This window comes from Seriola lalandi, unplaced genomic scaffold, assembly GCF_002814215.2.
Source record: "Seriola lalandi dorsalis isolate HSWRI2012SDOR001 ecotype SW California unplaced genomic scaffold, Sedor1 jcf7180002054029, whole genome shotgun sequence".
Lineage (NCBI taxonomy): Eukaryota > Metazoa > Chordata > Actinopteri > Carangiformes > Carangidae > Seriola > Seriola lalandi.
This window is the reverse complement of record NW_019524582.1, coordinates 159,156-180,626: the sequence shown is the minus strand read 5'-3', so window position 1 is coordinate 180,626 and position 21,471 is coordinate 159,156. Positions and strand designations below refer to the sequence as shown.

At 39.7% G+C, this 21,471-nt stretch overlaps 1 protein-coding gene across 2 annotated transcripts in view; it reads left to right on the top strand.

Annotated features, from left to right (window-relative positions):
* The first annotated feature begins 1,276 nt into the window (after window positions 1-1,276).
* Window positions 1,277-21,471, top strand: part of shank3a (SH3 and multiple ankyrin repeat domains 3a) — a 170,001-nt gene continuing 149,806 nt past the window's right edge. For both annotated transcript variants that reach the window (XM_087173063.1, XM_023402819.2), the window contains exon 1: window positions 1,277-1,452. The gene's annotated coding sequence lies outside the window, so the exon portion shown is untranslated. The remainder of the gene's footprint in view (window positions 1,453-21,471) is intronic.

The following is a 21,471-nucleotide window of genomic DNA, read 5'->3' as shown; positions in this document are numbered from 1 at the left end:
TACAGTATTTACTATATACAGAGATCAAATCTCAACAGAGAACCCCATCATGCCGTGTTTCTTTTCACTTAATATTCAACCATAAAAACCAAATGCCTAAATCATATATTTTTTTAAATCACTAAAATAGAAACAAATAGCCATTGTTTAAACTGGTGCAGCGCCACTTATATCACTTGCTGTCACTCGCTGTCAGCATGGATCTGCTGGTGGTTATCTATTTGTTTGTGCCGCTCCATAGTGTCTCAAATAATTTCCAGTGTTTCAACGGGGTGTTTCTGACAGCTGCTATACCTCCAGCACTGTGTTTTACAACAAAGTATAAGAAGGGAATGGGCCGTATAACAACACACAATTTAAAAGTACCTTGATCTACAGAAACATCAGTAGACTGTACTGATGTTTCTGTATACTAGCAGACTATATGTTCAGAAATGTTTATAATTTTACACATTTCTTAAATGCATTCTACAAAACTTTTTGATGAAATGTGTAAGAGATAAACACTTCTTGTGGCCAAAGGACACTTATTAGGAAAGATGTCCCCCCTCATTAGTCCTTGTGTTTAAATCAGCAGATATAAAAGCCTAGCGACAACACTGTCACTATTGTGATGAATCACTTAGCAACAGAAAGTAGTAAGCTACACATTTGTTATTGTGAAAAAAATTAGATCAAGTGCTCCAGAATATGATCATTATTGCAAAAATCATTAAAACATTAACTTAAATGAGTTCAAATTGTCTCCAAAATAACTTTAAAACAGGAGATGACCATTTGTTTTGGTTGCATAAGCACACTAAATTTTCTTTGTAGTAGGGACAGAATTAGTAAATCAATGGCATTAACTGGTGAAGTGTTATTTATAGCCTGTGGCGTGTTGGGATGAGGCCAGATGGACAGCCATGATCCTATTACCTCTGTTACTTCACATGGTTGTTTCTGCCTCCAGATCCTGCATTCCCACAGAAGAAACTTTGACAAAAAGTTAAACATCATTTGATTGATTTGATGATTTAATGAAGGCAAAAATGTTTATTTTTGGTTAAACGGTTTACTGGCTACAAAATGGAAATGATCACATGAGGATGCTTTCACATGTAAAACATTTTTTATTATCTTCTTGTAAAATGTGTGATGACTTCATTTTTTTTGGTTGGAAGATAGGGAGACATGGCGAGATTCCATAATGGACAATTCTATTTTAAGGTCTCTCTCTCTCTCTCTCTCTCTCTCTGACTGAACGAGGGTAAACAAGAACCACGTGACTGCTTTCTGGCGAAGAGTTGTAAAACTCTTGTGTGACTTGTGGCACCGCTCATTAACGCTGGATGATTTATTATTGATGATTGATTTTCCAAGGCACAGTAGCACCGCTGACGGCATGGACACGCATGAGTGCAAGCCGCAGCAGCAGCAGCAGCAGTTCAGCGTGGTGGCCCTCTTGCACAGGTTAGGTGATCGGCGTGGCACTAGTTTTAGCCACTTTGCCTTTGCTAGCTTCAAGTTGGACATGTTCAGCTGGGTTCTAATGCATTAGGTGACTAAGTTTGTTTGGCTAAGTTGGTTTTTCCGTATGTTTGCATGGTTTTTCTCCACGGTGTACTTTGGCTTTATAGGTATTACAGATTGAATTTTGTATCAGGTGAAAAACATCACGCTGATTACGTATGTATGTGAGCGCGTGCAGCTCTGTACACGACATGAACCCTTGTGTGGCGCATGAGTGTAAATGTGAACGACTCAGACTTTATTCGACACTTATCATTGATCATGACTGATCAAGCTGAAAACCGGTTAATTCCACACCCAGCCGATCGATCGGGGGGAATTTCTAGCGCTAATGTTGTGATTCTTTGTCATATTATTGTTTTTTTTTCTTGGCGACAGATACATTCTACTCATGATAAATAAATATGAATTTAAAGGCCAGAGCAATATTGTCATACTAGAATAGTCTCTGGTGGAATTGGCTCTGTCCCAGTAATAGAGGATGGGAGTTTAGCTTGTCCAATCTTATGTTATAAAGGATCATCCTCCAAAGAAAAATCTAACTACAGAAGTGCCACTTGGCTTGAGTGAATTTATATCTACCTCAAATTCAGCTAAAGTCAAAGACACACACACTTTTTTGTTGCGCTGAACCTTAACCGTCTAAGCCTTTTTCCACATTTTGGAGTCTAGGAACCCAACCCAAGTGACTGATGCACAACACCACCTGTGTTCTCTGTCCTGGTGTATTGACAGACATTGCTGAATTAGTGAGGCAACGAGAAGCAAGTGCTGCTTTCTCTCAGCAGGTGTGCTTGTTCTGTCTTCAACAACAAGTTAGTGTTTGTCACTTTGATCATGAAAGTTCATATCAACAGACATAAATTTGACATCCGTGACGGCAATAATTCAGCAGTGCTGCTCCTGAATGTCTTAAGAGGCAATTTTGAGCAAAGTGCTTGCCAAGATGTGTTCATTTACATCAGCATAAAGAATTAGTGTCTTCGCTGATTAATTTGTATTTCAAAGCAGAGCTTGTATCTTGACCTACTGATTTTCACTTAAAGTTTAAGAGAGCACAATCCTTCGTAGTCAGGTTTCCTTACTAAGGCCCGTCTATGCTCATTTTTTAGAAGCTGACAGTCCAGAGTATGCAGTGTTGGCTTTATGGAGATCAGATGTAAAAGTGAAGTGGTGCTTCACCTGAGGCAACACCACTTACCTCCTCCCAAAGCAGATGAAATGATGAAAATGAGGTGTGATGGGTCATTAACACAACTGAATACCACTCAGACCTTGAAAATGGAGATGCATTTTACTGAATAAAAGCACACTTAGAGCGTATTAATCTGCACTGTCATGGGAAATGATAATGTACATACAATAACTATTTTTCTATCTACTTGTCACATAACTTTTGATCAAGTATTTGAAATTTTATGAATCACTTGCCCAGTATGCTTCCAATTAATTTTGGGCAGTGATTATTCTTTCAGCGTTAGGTATATTGCTAAAGCACATTGAAATATGCCCTTAATATGCTTTCTAGTATTCACAGTTGTTAGAGCAAACATTAAAATATTTTAGAAAAATGTGTATTGATTCATATTCATGGTAATCATGAAATACTTACTGTATATTTGGATATCAACATCTTAATCAGAGATATTGAATGAATGTGTTGAAACACATCAGCATGTGCCGTGGCAGCCATCGCCCCCAGGCACCAACCAGGACATTACTAGCTTCATCAGACACACCATCAGCTCTCTCAGTGTTGTTCAGCTTCAACCATCGGCTGGCATTTACATTCAGTAATTATGCAAAGTCACTTCAGTTGCCGGGTGCAGAGAGTGAGGAGATGAGGGTGAGGAGATAGCAAGTACAAGGGCAGATAAGCTGGAAAGTAAAAGGCGTACAGAAGCTCAGAAAGTGGAGAGGGACGAAAAGAGAGGAAGGATAATAGTTGTTACGTGCTTTAATGGACTGATAACTAGTTATTTCCTATGTTGGTGTTACAGGCTTAGTTTTAAGTTAAGAAGTGGATAAATTGATTAATACCCCTCTAGAATAAGGCTCAAATATTTGTTTGCACACTTGTCTCTCTCTCTCTCCGTCAGTCTGCCTGCCTTTTGCCTTTGTCACTATCTTCCAGAACATGCAAATTAAATTGTAATTATGCAGATATCGTAGAAAGGAAGGGCTGCTCTCCATCTTGCCTGGTTCACCATTTCTCCGGCACCTCTGCTTAAGAGTCTGGCTGCTTCCCCAGACTCACTATCCCTTTTTGTGACTGGCCAGCTGGTTTCAAAGTAATGTGCAAAGGTTTGATGTTAAAGAGCCATTTCTTTTCCCATGCTGGTGTAAAATCACCATCTGTCTCCATGTCTGCTCTGATTTGTGTGCTCTTCCAGACTGGCCTGTAGATGCACTGTTGAATGAATGTTTATACATATGAATACTATATTTTTTTCTTGTGCTATAGCATCTTCTCAAAGTAGAATTATGTAAATGTTTTGCCAAGAGACTGTCACACTGTAGAACAGCAAACACTAAATCAGTAAACAAAAATAGTTAATTGAAATATATGAACCAATGTAAAAAATGTAAAAAAAAAAAGTGCTATCTCTTATGCTGCTTATAGAATTCACAGCCATTTAGGTTTGTTTCCTTAGTAGTGACACCCACTGCACCCCATTTTGTGTGTAGTTATTCTGGGGGTAATATCTATGCTTACTTTTTTCGCAAGTGTCTGAACTCAGTCCGTCACCACGGCACACAATGAATATTTTACTGTCACTTGCTAATTCGTCCTGGCTCATGCAGTGAGATGCTGCTTTTGTTGGGAGGTTGTCTGGCCCGCTTTCACTTCAGCCAGCGCTGCACAGTAGGACTGTGCTGACAAGTGGATTACCTGATGTTTTTTTTTTTCAACGGACAACATTGGTTTAGCACACTGACCGTGTAAGTGGCTGCTTGGGCTGAATTTTAAAATACTTTTTTTATTTTCCTAAATATGTTTAGGAGTACCATATACTGAGTACGCACACATCTATTTTTAGTTGAAAAAAGTCAAGTGAAACTTTGCACTGTAGAGCCCTGTGTGTTTTTGTAGCTTTAGTTATTGTGTTGTCTTTGCATGGATATCACTACTCTTCAGCGTGTTAACTGTGAACTGTACCTTGAATCAAAGGCTGGCTTTAGGACCCACAGATCTTCATTGCTTAAAAAAAGAGGTCACAAACACATGGAACACAAAGTATTTTGAATAATAATTATAATATGCAGATATATGGCCCTTGCCTTGCAAATTGTTTCAAAAGCAGCCTCTGAGAGAAGAGATTAGCATGATTTGCATCAGCATATTGGTAAAAGAGAGGAAAGAGCTGCCTTTACACTAGTGTTTAATTGACTGAATTTCCAATGCATGCGTCTCTCTCTCTCCTCTCTCTCTCTCTCTCTCTCTCTCTCCCTCTTTCTTTATCTCTTCTTCTCCTTGTCATCCTCTGGGCTGAATTAATGAGAGATCAGTGAAAGGATGTTTACAAGATTAACAAATGCCTCAACACTTAGTCTGTGTACGTCAGAATATGTCAGTGGGGGTCTATATTGTCCCAAAGGGGTGTGTGAGAATTACACAAGCATCTAATTTAACCCTGAATAGCACCAAACTAATCTGAAACTATTGTACCTTTAATATAATATTATACTAAACTATTATACCTGTACACACTGAAATGACTTGTTTATTAAATTAATGGATGTTTTGTGCTCAGGCAAGCTTATTATTATATAGTTTTGTATTCTTTTTAAAACCACATCTCAATCACATTATAGTGGACAAACATAACAACTTTTTTGGAAGTGCTGCTTGATTGATTTTCCTGCTGCTTTATTTCCCCTGTTTTTCATCACTGATTCTTCCCTCGCGCTTTCTCTCCCATTTCTCCCTCGAAGCTTTTCTCGACTTAGAAGTGCTTCTTCTAAAGAACATTTTTACACAAAATCTGCCACCTCAATCTGGGACTGTTCCTTCTATGTAAATGTGAGTTATCATTGTACAAGATATTTTATTCTCTCTTTTCCAGCTTTTATGCATCATAATTAGACTCATGGTTAAATATTCATATCCTAAAGAATGCCCATAAAGCCAAGAAAATGCAAATACAAAGTAATATGGTGATATGAAGCAAGTTTCAGCAAGAAACAGATCTTGACCACCTTTGCATATCAGAACATTTCCACTTCCTCCTGTTTCAATACAACTACTCTACTTTACTAACTACTAATACGGCAATAATAAGGAGTCTGTATGCACATACTCACTCAAAAACATTTTCATACACACACACACACACACACACACACACACACACACAGACACAGACACACACACACACAGCAAATGTCCCCTGAAGTTTAAGAGAGCGACAGGTAATCACCATTGGCTAAGGGTAGTGACACCACCGAGGGAGAGATGAGAGGAGATGCTCCAATGAATTATTCCTACTAATTACTTTCTCCCATACACCAATGGGAGCTGTGTGTGTGGGTATAGTGTGGTTTGCATGTGTATTTGACTGTTGTGTGTGTGTGTGTGTGTGTGTGTGTGTGAGAGAGAGAGAGAGAGAGAGAGAGAAAGAGATATGCATGTGTTTTTTGCCTCCCATTGCCAAAGGTAGAGCTATTGCAGCTGGCTGCCTGTGTCTGGCACAAAGGCATCTTCTAAAGCCTTTAGCAAAATGAAGGCACACATTTTTCCCTAACAGCTACACTATAAACCAATATTAGCTTCAGTGGAACTCTGAATTGCTCCAATACTCTGTAAATCTGGCAAACACTTTTTTGACTGTACTGTTTTGTTTGGTTTAATTGGTACATTTTTAGCTTCAGGGCCAACTCTTATATGAATTTGCAATCCATTGTTATTGCTATGGTAATAGATTTAGGTATAAACTAGCTCAACCTACTTGATTTACTTGAACATAGGTTCTGTATCTGTTTTGTAGACAGTACTAGACCCCAATGTTTAACAATTATGACTGGTTTATTTATCATTGTAACTATTCATCTCACACACACACGGTGTGTGTCTGTCCTACTTATGTCTGTGCTTTTGCATATTTTTCTCACAGCCCAAGGAATTTGACCCCATCGTACAGGAGGTCTGTTAATTATCCAGAGACGGGAATCAAACATACGTATATCATGATGTATGTAAGTTTAATACCAAGACTGGCAAGGCCACTCATTACTCACTTTTCATCTAGATCAACCTCTTAAGATAGGCGAGTCAAGCCCAACTGTGAAACACAAGCTCTTAACCTCTCATGGGACTAGGTCTCCATGACAACCCCTCTGACTTGCGTATTAATTTTCCAAAGAATATAGGGTGATGGAAAGTAGAATAAATGGTGTGTGCATGGGAATGGGAGGCAGTGGAGGAAACTGAAAAATGGAGGAGAGGTATGCAGATGTTAGTGTGTGTGTGTGTGTGTGTGTGTGTGTGTGTGTGTGTGTGTGTGTGTGTGTGTGTGTGTGTGTGTTAGTGAGAGAAGGAGGGGCACTGGGTAATGATGCTGACCACGCTCCAAAAAATGACAGTGCTTTGGATCAAAAATGGAAACGCAGGCACTATTCCAGTATCCTATACAGGCTTTGTGAGCTGCATTTTAGTGAACAATACGCCAGTTGATTTAGTACACAAACAACTGTTTGGAAAACTAATAGATTAAACACAGCGAAAAGATTTTTGTGGACACTGAGACGCATATGTAATAAAAGAAAGTGTTTTACATTTTTAGTATGAAACAAGAGCATTTTTACTACATCCACATTCAAATAAACAGTAATCTGTAGGTGATTCATCATAAATACTGTTTGGCTTCTCTATAGTAAGCTTTGTAGTTTTCTTATAGCAAGGCACTGGTGTAGCATTTAGGGATGTCACAGTACCAGAACTTTGGTAGTTGGTAATAACTCCAATGACATGCCACAAGTCTCGACACCAAATTCAATACCACAGCAAAAATGAAAAACATCAGAGGCTAACACACACACACACACACACACACACACACACACACACACACACACACACACACACACACACACACATCCATCCATATAGTCAGTGTGCAAGCTTAAAAAGATTAACAAGTTGACAGACAACAGTGTGATAATATTAATTTAAAAAGTCAGCGTTATATTTTAACAGACAGCACAGTGATGGCTGTAGCCTGCTAATGTTGTGAACTCTCGGCTCACATTACGAGCCATCACTATTTTAGCCTAAACAAGCTAAAATTAACCTTTTGTGAAGGTTGTGCGTGGAGCCTTGCAGAACAGATGTCAGCTGTCACAATTCACAAACAATAACGGACACATTTCAGCATACGAACATTTAGAGGGCATGTTGTCATGACGTTAACAACTGAAACTCACTCACCCTGAATTCTGTGTACATGTCCAGATGTCTGTCTCTGAGCTGTGTAGAAAAGTCGGTTTCCTCCTGTGGCACTGTTTGCATAGTGGCTTCCCGTTATCTGTAACTTGTCCCTGATAATCTGCATCAAATACAAAATGTCTTCATACACCAGTCTTTTTATGTTTTTTTTATTTTATTTTTTATTTGTTTATTTTTTTCACAAGTCATGGCGGACCTGTTGCTGCACCTACACTTGCTGCTGCTTTTCCTTAACTGTTAACTGTGCTGGCCTTCTTCTTTTTTTCCAGTCTGATGTCAGACTAGGATGCTGTATGGTCATTACGCTGTCACAAGTACCTACGACGTCTGTGGTACCTACAGCACTGTACCATGACATTTTCCATATTTTGGCATCGACTTGGTACCGAACTATCGGTTCTCATGATATCCTATCTAAAATAACTAGATTTTTGTTGTCATGTGACTGCAAATTGATGTTAATAGTGAAGCGTGTACTGACTGCATAAATACAACCAACACTAGAAATGTGGGCTACTATGAGTTAGATTGGACACAGTAGTATTTACCTCACATACAATATGTAGAATTTAGAAACAACCTGCTCAATATCAACACTTGGACTTTTACTGTGGTGTCTCCATGACTGACGCTCAGACTCATGTTTTACGGGGATTCACCGCATGAGTATATGAAGGTAAATGCACAAAGTGGTTAAATCTTTCCTAACATGTATGTTTATACTGTATGAATCCATTTGTGGCAGCAAACAGCTGTTTTGTGTCTTACACACACTGCTGCCCTCATTATATCTCCCCTGAAGGTACTCAGATGTTTATGTGGTAAACATCTGGTTCAGTGGCAGGGCCAAGTACACAGTGAGGTCAGTTTTTTAATGCACACTGCTGCACATGCTGTACTTTGCCTTTTCTTGCATTATGCGTTCACTCTTTTATCTATAATCTTCGCTTTCCAGAGTGTTTTTTCCGGTTCCGAGTGGTGGGTGTGCTTTGTGAAAGGCATTGGACACAACAGCTCTTAATTCACTGCCCCTGAGAAATGGGGAAATCATTTTTCTCTGCTGGCTATTAGATTGAAGGACCGCAATTTCACATGCAGGCAAATACACACGCGCGCACAGACACACACTCTCTCTCACACACACAAACACACACACACACACAAACACACACACACACACACACACACACACACACACACACACACACTTATCCACCCATAGGCACGTGTATATAAAAACACACAAAAAAGCACACAAATCCCTGTGGACCTAGAAGTGGAGGTATTAGGTCATTATTGTAGCTTTAGAGAAATGAACACTTCATCTCCAGTCCCTCTCCAGAGGCTATTGATTAGCCTTCCCCCTGCAGAGTTGTGTATGTGTTGTTTTTTAGTCTCCGGGCATACTGCATCCTTAAGGAAAAGTCATATATGAATGAAGAATGAGAATATGAATCTTTACCCAGCCTCCATATTTTTATATTGCTACACCCACAGTCACTGCAGGTCTCAGGAAAGGACAGTCAGACCTGCTTATAGGTTCACAGACTTATAGTCGGTGTGTATGATGAAATAATGGCTATGAGCAAATTAAAATAAACTTATCAGAGTACTCAAATTGCATAATGCAGGTCTCAAGTATCCATTTATGTCCTCGGTATATCCCAAACACATGCATTATTGCGATAACTGTCACTGAATAAACCAATTCTGAAAAACCCTCGAATTTCTGCCTTTTTACCAGCCACTGGCAAGGAGCTCTGCTCAGTAATAACACTCTTTGGTTAATTTGGCAATATGTGTCCAAGGGGGGTCAATGATTGGCCATCCATTATTGAGTGACCATAAATGAGACTTATCACAGTTTAAGGCTGGTAGGCAATAGTGGCAGACCTGTAGTCTGTAGTACCATCGTGAAAAGAAAAATGTTACAAATAGCTTGACCATAGCCCTGCTTACCCTCATCTATGCATGCATTTTTGTAATACAAAGACTAATGTGTTTCTATGTGGTTTTTCAGGTATATTTTAGCATGACAAAAATGCAACAATACTGTCACTGCGAAACCATCCGTGTCCACCTCTCAGTGTATTAGATGACAACTTTATTTCAGTGGCCGTTACGTTTAAACAGCTGGCTAAGCTTCCGCCTGTATGTACTGTTGTAACCCCTCCCACAGCTGCCCACCTTGTCTGAGTAGCATGTGCTCTCCTTCATCTGTTGTCAGAGAGTCTGCCCCGTTTGCCTACGTCACTGTTGTCTCTGAGGTGCATTTGATAATAAAGTTATTTTTAACCGTGCCTATTATTTCCAACATCATAAACTATCCACTGCTCTGGGCCCACAGCCAGTACTGTCATTGCAGTGTAATAGGCAATACATCAACAAGTGTGTGTATGTGTATGTTTATGTGTGTGTGTATGTGTGAGTGAGTTTGTCTGAGTCAATGTGCGACATCTCAGCATTTTTAGACATAAAGTGGGCATGTAGGTGTCTGAAATCACTAGGTGCCTCACGGTGCTCATCTTTTTATCAATGGACTACATCTAATTGATGTATGCTGAGGAAATGTGTAATAAGTGGGCTAGTCAGAGATAAAACCTGTACCCCATTTTATATATATATACTTTTTACACTTCTGTGTTGCTGTATGATATTAATAAACTCTTAAGTAAATACGTAAGGAGAGATGAAGGCGGTAATAGATGTTGGTCTGGTGCTCTGTGGCATGCAGCAGCCCATAGTTCAGAGAATGAGTTTTTACACCCGTTGCCCTGTGCAGTCATGTTTGATATGCTGCTTCTCTCTCTATTGCTCAGCTCCTACTGCTGTACTGTAATTACTGCACTTGGCAGACAGTCACGACACATCGACATCAGACGAATTTGGGTGTAGGGAAGGGTTGAGCAACAGAAAAGAGAGATGTGGTGCTGGGGATGGGTGTTGTGAGGGAGAAAAGGAGAACCACAGATTTTTTTTTTTTTTTTTTTTCACAGACTTTTACTGAAAAATTATATGACTGTGAAAAGTTTAGTTTGAAAGTAAGCCAAGCAGAGGCAGGTGGGCATATGCTTGTAGCTGAGTGTGTGTGTGTGCTTGTGCTTGTCTGTGTGTCGGATGTGGCATGGTACAGTGGTGTTATTTTTGTGATAATTAGGAAATATAAGTGCGAGTGTTTACTTTATATCTAATTAGTGCCAGCAGAATCACTTTGTGAGGCTGCTGTTTTCCTGTGGAGAGATAACACCAAACTTCAACAGTGATACCTTTTGACTGAGTGATGATAGAAGCTCAAATTATTTAAACAAACTGACTTGCCATGTATTTTCAAAGAACATCCAATCAGCTTATAATTGACCAAGAGGCTCAACCACAGTGTTACATATATATTTCCAATTAAATATTGTATTTTGGTATTTTTCAGCCTGAACTGTGTATTTTTTGTTTACAATGGAGATGAAAATTTGTTAATACTGAGCTATATTACAGAGGCATAATGAGCCTTTTAAAATATAAACTTTACAAGTGCACACACGAAGCCAGCCGTCTGTGAACACTAGCAAAAGCAGTAATGATTCCGAATGTGTCCAGCAACCAGCAAGGAGAACGTTAGAGCGAGTGGCCGAGTTACATAGCTTGTGTTAGGCTACTTACATGTTTCAAGTGACAAGCAGTGCTTATTGTAAATGTTTGCATTCTGAGTTTGCACGTCACCTTCCTGGGGTCGTCCTCTACCCTCTCGAAATGATCCCACACTATTTTCCTGCCCGACATGTATGTAATGAGTGTGTCGGACTGTCCCATTTATTATTTTATTACTAAATATGCCCAGTTATGTGAACCCAAGATGCTTGCTTACATTACTTAGGGACCAGCTGTGTAAACAATTTCTTTCCATGTCTGACTGAGTCATTGTAATTGAGTGTCGTCTGTTCCTCTGGGTTTTTTTTTTTTTTTTTTTTTTTTTTTTTTTTTCTAAGATCATCCAACCAATTAAAACTCAGTCGATTAACACTCATCGCATAATAATAATGTTCCCCTGGGCACATTCATATCAGCAGGATGCCATAAGTGGCACACTTAAATATTCCTAACTCAAAATTTTGCTTATAATTGTCAGTGTAAGCTTGCAAGTTTTATTGCTGAGAAAGTGGTAAAGTGGAAGCGAACCATTGTGGACATCTGGGTCTCGAGAAAGAAATAATATGAAGGGAATAGAGGAGCACTGGGGAGCTAACAGATGAGAAAAGGCTCTGTGAGTTAACTTGCATTTGTGCCCTTTGATATACTCCCTGGTCATCAGGTAATGCTGGTGTGCAGTGGCAGAAGAGGGAAATAGCTTTACAGAATCGATGATACCTCTCAGAAAGGAGTTTTGCTAATGCATTTACTGGGACAGCAGGTTCAGGACACATTTTCTTAATGCTTGATGAAGCTGGGAAGGAATAAAGACTTAGAACAGATCAAGAAGTAGCACAAGGATGGAAGAATTGAACATGGTGGTCAAAAATCTATATACCTTGAAATTATATGCCTCAAACAAATAAAAATATTGATTCTGAAGACGTAACAATGCAAAAACTGTCCTATAAAAGAACTGCGGTCTGAAACCCTAATACAACAGGGACAAAACAAACTTATGTTTCCAGTAACTAGTAGTGATGAATAGTACAGATGAGTAATATTTTTGTCAACGTCTGAAGTGGGAGCCCTCGTACTATTCATTGCAAGCATGAAATTATTGGAAGCATTTAAGTGTAAAAAAGACACTGAACATAAAGTGAAAATCTATTTGGCTAGTGCCACTTCAAAGTATCTGGATAACAAATATTCAAGTCAACGTGAGGCATGGGATTAGAATCAGTTAAAACATCCCGCTGAATGAATGTAAAAACATTTATGGTTGATGGTAGGTATCCTTCGGTCGAGCTTTTTAAAACTGCCAACAGCCCATGGTTTAACATCAAATTTTCAGCTGAACAGGGTGCACAAAAATATTTAGATTATTGTTTCATGTTATCCAGTGGAATGCAGAATGGTAGCAAGCAGGCATATCAAATAGTATTTATACCGGCAATTCTGACAAACAAAAGCACACAATTAAGGCGAGACTGAGACCCTATCCATGAACAAACTCCGGATGCGCTGAAGGACTTTCAAATGATGCCTCGAGACCATCTGTGCGCCATTGTTTTGTCATCTCCTTTAATGATGTCTTAAAATCTTGAGCATATAAATGCCACATCTTGTTTGCATAACTGTGAAGAGGCTCACATTGAATACTATTCAAGTTTTTCATACACCAATCAACACAGCATTGCACAGTGTAATTCGCTTCCTCACAGTTTTTGTGATTCAATATTTTACAACCTCTTGATGTCACTGGCATCTATTTGTATGCAAATTAATTGTGTCACATCAGGAAACTGATGGAGGCACTAGAAACACTGCAGGGCTTCAGGCATGTATGGTTATGAATGTGAAGTTGGTCATATCCATCACTCCATTTGTGCATCTTGGTGGAAGGTTTTCACCGCCGGTAAATCCAGAGTTAGAATCAGATGAGGGAGATGCCACACACCCAAAAAACAAAAAACAAAACATCATTATATGCAAGACTGCACCGCGCTTACATCAAATTCTACATGCTGCTCATACATCAGGCAGCAGAGTGGAACTCAAGCATGGATCGATCAATGTGAGACTGGTGAACTGTTGTGTTAAGCAGTTCTCTGATATTGCTGTGCTAAAACAAAATGTGGTGTTAGCATGTTGAGTCAATACAGTTTTGTTTGTTTCCAACAATGTAACTAAGGCCTTCTTCATACCTGTTTTCTATGATATCTCACAACAGAATGAAATCTAGCAAATAATAATGGTATAATTCATAAATGTTAATTAATTCTGGACATTGAAGCTCAGACTTTCTTCAGCCTTATCTGGTTAGGAACTGCCCTTTAGTCATGTGTAGCTGTAATGGTCTACCCTTTTTTCCTTCTCTTGCCATTACTCAGAGTGATGAGGATGGGTTGGAGCTGAAACGCTGTGTTTCCTCCCAACCTTTATCTGTTTTTATATCAGTGAAGATGACAGAGAGGACGAGTAGAAAAAGGGGCTGTTGCAAGAACTGACTAATGCATCTGCACAGACTTTAACTTGAGAATCCTGCAGCAATGACCTCTTGCTGAGTGTTTTTCATTTACATGTATATTTTGGCCACGTTCATACATTTTGAGCCAAAATTTACCTGAGGGATTCCTTAGCAGTACTTTTAACATGTGCACATTTGCACCTCACAAGTGCCCAGAATGGTTATCTGTTGCCTCGCTGGAGTAGTTGTGGGTTTTCCTCAAGCACAACTTGTCATATGTGAGTTAACATACTGTAAGTTGTGGACAGCCATTCAGATTTTCGGACAAATTATCACAACTGATAACACCAAGTTTGTTCCAGTCTGCTTCCATTTTAGTCATTTAGTGTTGAGTCAGTTGCTAAGATCATACATTGTTAGGTGTTAAATGACTCTAACCATTTACCTCCTGATCATGTTGCAGACTCTCACTATCACAAAGATCATTTAAAAAATCTTTGATATTTACAACAGGAAATGGGAAGACCGACATTACATGTGTGAGTGGTAGAAATGAGGATTTAGTGCAGAGCCACAACTCACCTGAAGTTCAAATCATTCTGTAGACTTCTCTCCATCCACTATCTCATCTGTTTTATTTCCTTTTATGCTCAAATTTCTGCACAAATTTAGAAAAAACTAACTTTTTTTATTAAGATACATTTCTGTTTGAATCTTGTCCCAGACAAGATTTTGTGTTCTTGTGGGAATGGGGGGGTTGCCTAGCGACACATTAATTGTAGCATGCTTTCCTCTGCCTTTCCTCAGTCATTCAATATGTGGTCCTTTTTAACTGTCAAGACTAAACAAACTGTGTATGTTGGTGGAAATAGTGTGAGCTACTAAATAGCCCACACATAATGGCTCCACTCTGATTTGTCAGACTGCCACTGGACTGGATTGTGACCCAGATGCAGTATGTTTCTCTCACAAATGACAAATGTAGATCAATAGTCATAAAAGCTCAGGAGTAGCTGGCTTAGTAATGGCTTATATTCCTGGATGAAAGGGATCAAAAGGGTTGATCTTATGAATAGCAGCTTACCTTCAGTCTGTTTCTCATTCTGTCTTTCCTTGTATGAACTCATAAATTGGAATTAACTTAAGCATGAATTTTCTTAATCAATAGTTGGTCATGTTAACAGTCAGTGGTTGGTTGATTGTTAACAATTTATGAAGCGCAATAGTCCCTCCCCAAAATAAAACAGTTTTTAACAGCTGGCATTACCTGTTTGCTGCAGAATGAGAGTAAATTAGGTATTTAAAGAACAGATTAATTAAAGACCAAGTTACTTGAATTATAAATTAAACAATACAAAATAATGACTTAATTTAAAATTGTGGAGTTTCCAAATAAGTCTGGCATCTGGAGTCCGGCAAAATCCAAAGTATTAAACATGGAAAACAACGGTGCACAACTTCCTGGGAGAACATACATTAGATCATACTGCGGTGTGGTCGTGCGGTAATGAATTTGGTACTGAGAATTGTGAAATTTCATTGGTATTGGTAGTGACTACCAAAATTCTGGTATAGTAATATCCCTACCACCTAATGGCACCACCGAGTATTTCAGCAAACTACAGTGCACTTTCGGACAGTTACATCACACCTTCATCTTCTGCATTGTCGGTTAATATACTTTCAGTCGATTAAATGAAATAACAAGTAAGTGATAATTGATTAATCATTGATATCCATAGAAGGGACACTTTTCTTCTTTTCATCCTCCTTAATGTTAATTTCATGTTATTATAACACTGATGTAATTTTTTTCTCAGTTTTGCATGGATAAGAGTGCATTTAGATACAAACAAATATAGAACGCTGCGGGGTTTAAGGGCAGCGATGGAGTAAACAGCGTGGAATATTTATGACCGTACGGAGGGAGGAAGCCAGGCCATAGCTCCACATTGTAGCTGGAGGCATATATTATGAGTTGCAAAATATTAACCTTCCTCCATTATCACTCCGTCGTGATTCCTGCTGCTTCAGCAAGAATATGGTCAACAGTGTCTTACATGAAACTGATATAGTATATGCATTCATTGCATTGCACTGGGTTAGCTAGCTGGTTGTGTAATATTAGGCCACAATTTGATCTACTAAACAATGTATGACTTCAGTCAGGTTTTCTTTTCAGACTCACAGCATTGTAGAGTTTCTATTATGACTGTCTTTTATTTGAAAATATATAATTTTATATCACTTTGACCACTCCATCACTTCAGAGAGTCATTGGTATTACCCCCCAGCCCTCCTGTTGAATCAGTAGCTACATTTTCTGACATGGTGTATATGAAAATAACAGAAGGGAGGATTTGGGAGTAAATGCTTTGATGAAATATACTGACTTGGAGTTACTCCCTTCTTTTACTGCATTACCTACACAATTATTCAGATTAAGTAAGATGTGGTATTGCTTTTTACCCAGCAGTACATTTTGCACTTTCTCTGTGAAAATGGAAATTTTTATCTACAGTATGTACCTTATATAACTCATTAAGGTGGCTTTTGTAATGAAAGTGTATACGAGGAAAGAATAAGAAAGACAAAGGTTCAGAGCAGGTTTGAATTTATCATGATTGCTACTCTACTTAGAGGACAGAACAGTACCTACAGTAGCTACCATTAACAACTCGCGAACAGCAGAATTGTGTAATTTATTGTGGGGCATCTAATTGGCAGATGATGCATCTGATTTTCTACTCCTTAATCTTCTCCAATCACTCCAGTTTATTGTATAGAAAGCGGCAATTTTTGTTTTGCATAATCAAACAGTATCCAGTATCCAGCAGCCCTGGTCTAGATAATGCTCTTCATCATAATCCCAGTTTGAGTGTTCATTTTATAGCACATTTTCTTAACATTTTGTATCCTTAACCTGATGTGTCAGATGGTTTGTCACATAGAACCATGTGGGAAGGACTTGTTGATTGAATGAACCATCTGTCATTGTCATATTATGTAGTAGGAGAGTGTTGAAGAGAAAACACAACACAACTAGCAAGAAAGCCGTCTGAGGAGCTTTGAAAGCTAGTTAGCATATTGTTAGTCGAGTCCTACCATCTCTGTAAGGAAAATGAAAGAGTGCATTACCTGTAGCTACCAGTAGTTCCTCTCTCATAGGAAGCTGACTGGACTGGATCACTGTGGTTCGGCCACAAGTGAATAGCTTGGAGCCTGGCAAGTTGGGTTCTCGCTTCCACGTAATAACCTTGCAAGATAATATCTCTTGTTTATACTAATGTACGACACTGCAGGGAAGTGCAGCTTTACTAATGCCACAGAATGCTGATTCTGAACAGTTCAAAAGCTTCTCTCCTTCCAATTCCAGTAGTGTATGTAAGTAAAATAGTGAATTAATATCTGTCAAAATATGTATAGCAAGGATAAAAGCACAATGGTTTATTTTATTTATTTATTGTACATTTTTACCTAAGGATTGTAGAACTAGGCATGTTTTAGCCCTGAGTATAAACATATTGTATCGCTTAAAACAGCGCGTCCACTTGACGCTTGGCTTGATGGTTCAGAATTGACCAAATTTTTGTCACCTTTTTCTACACGTCCAAAAAGAAAAAGAAAACTGCCAACACCCGGGAATAAGTGTGACAAAATTGCATGTAGCAGTACTGTGTGCTAATAGGCAAAAACGGTAATTGCCGAATGTAGCATATATTTGATAGCATTCATTTTAGCCTGCCACAGTGATAACCTTGACCTCCCTCGCATCCCCCAACCTGCCTTTTAAGCAGTGTGGTGGTGTGTGGAGAGATAATGCAGTGCATGGTATGAAACTGGTCTTAATTGGCTGCCAGGCTTTATGAAGTTCTCTTTGGGGAGCCCCATTGACACTCGAGCAGCAACCCTGGAAACACAGAGATCAACAGATACTGTACATTCACAACCTTCTGTGGTCATAGAGAGAATTTATAAACCAGACAGATGGTGAAAGAAAGAATTGTGTGAGAACAAGAGGAGGCAATAACAGCAAAGATGGGACAAAAATGAGCAAGGATACAGTGTGGAAATCGATTTTGGTACAAAGCATTTTGCTCCTTAGAAAGCCTTGTTTTCTTCCACATCCCAAATGTGCTTTAGCTGTATACTATGTACACAACTTGTTTGAGTAACCTGTCGTCTTTGATAGATTCACTCTGAAGTCATCAAGAATGTCCAGGACAACATTGTTTTTTTCTGATTAGTTTTTTTTGCATATCATTGTTTGCATGTTAATAGAACTGCATCCGTGTGTCTGTTGTTGAATGCAAAAGAATGAGGTACAATAAACCAGTGTCACATCAGCTCCAGTGAGGCATTGCTTAGACTCAGTGCAAAATCTTTTCTGACAGAGCGTAGAAATAGCTGTGTCCTCAGATGTACCCTTTGCAGTATAAGCAAAAAATGAGAGATGCAATAGGTTTTCCATAACATTAAAATGCTTCTCTCTGTCAGTTTGTCACTTCTCCAGTTCTGTCTGCAGGGGTGACAGATTGAAAAGCCATAGTGGAGGAGCTCGCCAAGCAGGATTTCCACCCTGCCAACCAAATCAAGACAAATATTGATATTATAGCTCATAAACAGCATGGCATTATGATTACCCTGCTGTTCAGCCTTGGAATATCACTGTAGTTTCCATGTATGTCCGCTGTGTGTGTCTATGTGAGAGAGAAAGAATGAGGGGACACATCTGCTCGCTGTGTCAGTCCATGCGAATTGGATAGAGACAGTGGCTTTGTGATGTGGTGCAGCTACTGTACAGTATTGATTCCAAAAGCTTTTAGCGCATGGCTAATTTTCCATATGGGGCCTCTGCATGTGGCCACAGGGCTGTGGATGGGTCAGGCACTGTTTTGTTTACACTGAGTGGCTAATCCGTGTGAGCTGGCTGTGTATGCGCGCGCGCGCGTGTGTTTGTGTGTGTGTGTGTGTGTGTGTGTGTGTGTGTGTGTGTGTGTGCGTGCCATGGAGAGACAGAGTGAGATTGTGCATGTGTGTATGGCCACCGCAATGAATTAATTAACAGCAATTTTAAGTCCAGTCTCAGTTTTGGTTAACATATTTTCCGTATTGCTCAGCATGCAGTACCCCCCTCATCAATACCAGTGTTCAGTAATGTACTTCAAGACTTTGTGGTTCTTGACTACAAGACATGCTATATACTGGGCTTCTTCAAAATAACTGCTTGGAGTAGAGGATGACCTCTGGTAACAGCATCAGCAAAGTTTCCCAACCTTGCATTAGAGCATATAGAAAGTCCTTGGTAATGCCTCCTCATATAGGGTGTCAAAACCTTTCCTCTTTTGATTAAGGAACAAGCTTTGTTCTATACAGTGCACTGCCTAGTCTTTTCCAGAAGATGTTAATCCTGTTAAACACGAAGCTGCCTTGTCAGTCACGTTCAACCTGCCAGCTGGACTTGTAGAGGAGAGCAAAAGTCATCAGTGTCCAGACCAAAGCAAATCCACCAGCTTCCTCTCAGTATCCATCAGAGCACTGTTAGGAGTTGTTAGCATAGCCAGATGATGCCAAAGGCACTGAGCCATCTATCACACATTCAGCATCTGCCATTATGTGAGGGCCCAGCAAGCAGCCTCTTTGGTTTTGACAATGTTGCTTCTAATGCCTCAGCTACACTCTTCCAGTTCCTACAGACTCCAACTCTCACACTGCAGCATCTTCCCCTGATGGTCCATTGGTGGTCCAACCCAGCCGCGGGTAGCACACAAAGAGATACTGCTTTTCAAAAGCCTTGTCCTGGTGCAGGGAGAAGGCACCACAACTCCAGTGCATTTACTGGCAGACAGTGACAGTGGGAAGAGAGAGACAGGCAAACAAACAAAAAGAAAACCTAAAAATCAATTCAGATTACAATTAAATTCTATGAATCTCTGTATCTAATTCTCACCCAGTTATATCATATTATTCACACTTACTCAAGTCAAGTATGGAGTGGACTTCTGAAAAATTGCTATTCATCATATTTATCTTATCTTTAAGTGAAAAATGGATGTCTGCTCTCTTCTCAGGTCAGCTCTATTGAAAGACGAATCAGCCTATTACACCTGGTAGCCTGAGAAATCTCTTCTAACATACAGGTACTGCAGAGCACCAAAGCAGGCAGCTAAAAGCACATTCTCCTTTTTTGTTTGATGCTTGTCAGCCTTACCAATGAATTAAATGAATTACCTTCTTTCGAATTCACCACGAGAGGGAGAGAGGTAGCAAGAGGTTTGAAGATGGAATGAAGGAAAATGTTTTAAGGGACAGAAAGATAAAGTGAGTGTGTATCAGCATGTGTGTGAATAAATGTGGCCCTGGGTGACTTCAGTTTGTGAGTGGCCATGACATTTGCTTTACCAGGTGTAGAGGAGCGTGAAGCAGACTCTGATGGGGTCTGTGAACAGTTATCACATTTACTCCAGGCCACAGGCTATGTGGATGGTTTGTCAAAGCTGACTGTATGTAATGCTCTCCCTCCCTCTCTCCCACCTTCCTTTTCTGTCGTCACTCTGCCGCCCTCTCTTTTTCTTTCACGCTCCCTTTCTCTCTACTTTTTTCTTGGCCCACTGACTGTCTCAGCCACATCCTCTCTGACCCTCTCTGCTTCATGCTACCTCAGCCACCGTGCTTACCTTTATCTTTCTCCCTCCCTCTGCCCCAGCCTCCTTTTCTTTCCAGTGTGGATGTCTTGGAGGGGAACAGGTAGGGCTGGCTGATGGCTTGCAGTGGATTTCAGTAGTGCTTGTGAAGATCCTCATGTACAGTATGGCTCTATGGCAAGGGCTTTAAAAGCCTAGCGGATGTTTCAGATACGCGCATACATTGCACTGGATCCATGCACACACTGCTATGGTCATGAATTATTCACTTTGTTTTCACTGGGCTAGAGCGCAAGAGATGGGGTGAGAGGGGGCGCAGTGAAAGAGATCTGAGCTGAAGAGAGAGGAGGCAGTAGATGTTAGCTGAGGCATGGGAGCTAACCTCCTTATAATTCTAGTCCACTCTCTTAATGTTTCCAAGCCATGGCAGTTAGACAGAGAATCTGGACTGCAGTGTTAATCTATAGGTACGCTCATAGATCTAAAAAGGTATCAGACATAACACATTACACTAAACACATAATTGAATACCTGGTGAATTTTGACACATTGAAGTTATAAAGATGCTTAATGACGATGTTGAATTATCATCCAGCCCTGGGTATGCCAATGTCATTTTTTCAGGCCAGATTAAAGGTCCAGCTATTTCATTAAGCAGTTGAACCACTCCCAAGTTCTGGTCATTTATCTAAGTTGTGCAGTTTTCTGTGGGATGTCATGGAATTAAACTTATATATGAAAGTAGGTTTCTGTATAGATTACTCATACTGCGGCAAAAA